This window comes from Ranitomeya variabilis, chromosome 2 (genome assembly GCF_051348905.1).
Source record: "Ranitomeya variabilis isolate aRanVar5 chromosome 2, aRanVar5.hap1, whole genome shotgun sequence".
Taxonomy (NCBI): Eukaryota; Metazoa; Chordata; class Amphibia; order Anura; family Dendrobatidae; genus Ranitomeya; species Ranitomeya variabilis.
In genome coordinates, this window is record NC_135233.1 from 224,240,767 (window position 1) to 224,244,689 (window position 3,923).

Sequence of the window (3,923 nt, forward strand, 5' to 3'; positions counted from 1 at the left end):
CCACTGCAGGTGAAAGGAAGTACTACACATATGAAATCCATAGATATCATGGGTCTTCCAGAAGGAAGGATGTTCTTTATAGTTTCTCTTTATTTTGGCTAATAGATGAGGGTCCCGGATGGGGTACCCCCACCGCTTATTAACTAAAAATTCCTTAAACAGGTACGGTAATTGAAGAGAGTTTAATATTGATTTAAGACCTAAAATGAAAAGGTCTGACTTTCCAATTTCTCTTAACAAGAAAAAAAACCCATGATGTAAAAATTCTGATAATTTTTAATTTAGTTAGTAGGGGTTTTCTTTGCATTTCTCTATTAAAATTACATTTTTTTTAAATTTGCAGTTTTTATTTTTATCAAAAGACTTGTGCGGTTCCCATCACATTACCGGTAACATTTCCATCTGAAAACACAACTAATTTAGTCTAATCAACTTGTGTTTTTCCCTAATTTGGCGTTAATTGGGTTTCCTGTGTAAAAGTTTACTGTGTATATTTGACTTACGCCCTACAGTCTTCAGCATATTAGCTGGACCCCAGCTGAGACCACAGCTAATGGCAACTTCATTTGTCCACCTCAATGACCATTTGTCTTGGAGACACACAGATTGGCAGATTGAGATGTGAGACAAATTTGCATAGTGGTGAGCTTCTAACTGAAGAGGTAGGAGGATCAGATCTGCAGTCACTCTCATTTCTCTTTTAGAAGTAGTCCTCTGGGCCATCTCACAACTGACTTAGCTTCTTGGATGCTGCACTTTTCTTCTGCAGGACAAACATCAAGATTTATATCTGAAGTCCAGAGACTGAACATGATGACTGCTTCGATAATGACCCCAGTATTACTACTGGGCCTCTACTTAACGCTATGCCTTGGCGAGACCTTCCATTTCTACACTTATGAAGAAGAAGCTCCAGGAACAGTTATTGCTGTTCTACAACATCATCCCATATTCAACTCCACTGGAGGTCATGCCGCTAATTTCCGTCTCATGAAGCAGCTTAACAGCTCCTTTATCCATGTCCGCGAGAGCGATGGACAGCTAAGCATCCAAGAAAGAATAGACCGGGAGCAGATCTGCAGAAGGTCCCCAAATTGTGTTCTTACTCTGGACCTCTTCAGTTTTTCGAAAGATGCATACAAGCTGATTACAGTGAAAGTGGAGGTGAGAGACATTAATGATAATACCCCACATTTTCCCAGTCCTGCAATGCATGTGGATGTTTCAGAAGCAGCTACGGTGGGTACCAGGATCCCACTGCAGATGGCGGTGGATGAAGACATAGGTCTAAATTCTATTCAGGACTACCTAATCTCTGGTAACAGCCACTTTGGCCTTGATGTACAGATCAGGGCAGATGGCCTTAAATATGCAGACTTAATTCTCATGAAGGAACTTGATAGAGAAAGGCAATCTTTATACAGGCTAGAGCTGGAGGCTAGTGATGGAGGAAGCCCTTCACTTTCTGGCAGTACATCTGTGATTGTCCGTGTCTTGGACTTCAATGACAACAGTCCAACCTTCCTGGAGACCTCGGTCAGTGTAGTTTTGCTGGAGAACACTCCCGTAGGTCATCTTATAGCCGGTTTAAGTGCTATTGATCCAGACGAAGGAGCCAATGGAGATATCGTGTATGGTTTCACTGCACAAGTGTCTCAAGAGGTACGTGAACTCTTTAAAATTGATCCAAAATCAGGTAGTGTCATTTTGGAGGGTGAAGTCGACTTTGAAACTAAGCATTTCTATGAATTTGATGTCCAGGCCCAGGACCTTGGACCTATCCCATTAACAGCATTTTGTAAAGTTACTGTGAACGTTATAGACGTCAATGATAACGCTCCAGCTATTACTTTCACTCCCTTGACTTTCTTCAGCCATAGTGTGGCTTATGTCAATGAGACAACTGCTAAAGAGAGTTTAATTGCATTGATCAGTATCTCAGACAGGGATTCGGGACTGAATGGCAAAGTCCACATAACCCTTTATGGACAAGATCACTTTAAGCTGCAGCAAGTCAATGAGGAAAGCTTCATGATAGTTACCACCTCACTTCTAGACCGGGAGACCATAGCTGAATACAACCTCACACTGGTGCTTGAAGATATGGGCGTCCCTTCTTTGAAGACTATCAAGAAGTATACCATCAGGTTGATCGATGAGAATGACAATGCCCCTTCCTTCACTAAACCAATGTATGAAGTGTCCTTTCCAGAAAATAATGCCCCAGGAGCTTATATCACCACAGTATCTGCTAAAGACCTTGATGTGGGCCACAATGGCAAAGTATCTTACAGACTGGTGGATACGAAGATAATGGGACAGTCCTTGTCTACTTTTGTGGTCATTGACGTTGACTCAGGGGTAGTACGGGCTGTACGGTCATTAGACTATGAGAAACTTAAGGAACTCAACCTTGATATTGAGGCCTATGACCATGGCATTCCCAAGCATTTGACCCACAATCAAATGAAAATTAAGATAATTGATCAAAACGATAACCATCCGATGATAACCTTCCCTCTACTGGACCATGGAGCAGCAGAGATACTGATGCCAATCAAAGCGCCTCAAAATTACTTAGTATTTCAGATGAAAGCCACTGATGCAGATGATGGGGTGAACTCTCAATTATCATACACTCTCCAGCAAGATAAACATAAGCTATTTACCATGAATAGAGACACTGGGGAGATCTACTTACATAGAAGAATCAACCCAGTACAGGATAAGGGCCTGAGCATAGTGGTGGCTGTATTTGACAATGGTAGACCATCCTTGTCCTCCAATGCAACCATTAGATTCATTCTCACCGATGTTTCTCCATCAAACATGGACATAGTCATCATGGAGTCATCTCTGGAGGAACAGCATCAACTAGACCTGTCCATAATCTTTATTGCAGTGTTATCAGGAGGTTGCACTTTACTCCTGGTTGCAATTTTGTTTGTGGCCTGTTCCTGCAAACGAAGATCTGATCGGTCTAAGCAAAGATCTGAAGGGGGCATTGTAGAGACCAAAGAACAACTACTCACCATCACTACCCAGGCTAAAGATTGTGCTTCTTCTTCTCCTGACTCCTGCCAGCTGTCCCTCAGTACAGAGACGGAGAACCTCAGCGTGTCCTCCACCCGAGAGCAATGTGGAGAACTCCACTCCGCTTCAACCGTAAGTAATATTTTATCTCGCTTTCTATTGCAGTCACATAGTAAATGGACTCCTAACAAACATGCTTTTTCATACTTTTTACAACTGGGACACTGTTTCTTTAAAAGGGTTGTCCATTCTTTGGGTTAAAGTCTGCAATCACTCAAGTGACTGCAGAATTGTGAATACACAAAGTGGGCACATTACACATTGTCAGGATCCTTCTTGTGACTGGAGCAGGCGGTCACGTATGCAATTTGCATGCTTCCAGCCACAATCCAACTAGACATGTCCAGTCTTACTTAATTCTCTTTCATTGAGTGAGGCCGTGCACGTCTAGTTGGCATGTGACCACATGTATGCATACTTGTGGTTATGCACCTGCTCCTGGCGGCGGCACCGGAGAATTCTGATTGCGGATTTAGAAGTCTGCAGCCACATACAGACTTAAATTCCAAGCCTGGAAAACACCTTTAAGGTTCCTATTTTGTTTGTCTACAGCTCTCTTAAAGAATTATGTGACTCCATGGCAACATGTAAAACAATATAAACAAAAATAGGGTCATCCTGCAGTCATACCATCTTACATCTACCTCTACTTTATCATAACAAACATTCAAAAAGTTAGCAAGAGTTAAAGGATGGATGATAGAAGGTAACTGTAGGATCAGACTACACAGATAATTTTGTAGTCTGTTCCATGGTGATGCAGAGGTCTATGTTGGAGTAATAGACAGAACAGATTTCTAACCAAAATTTTAAAACCTTTTAAATTTTGG

The 3,923-nt window shown here is 41.8% G+C and overlaps 1 pseudogene; it reads left to right on the forward strand.

The window, feature by feature from the left end:
• The first annotated feature begins 348 nt into the window (after positions 1–348).
• LOC143809275 (protocadherin-8 pseudogene) lies at positions 349–3,543 on the forward strand (annotated as a pseudogene).
• Positions 3,544–3,923: the final 380 nt, after the last annotated feature.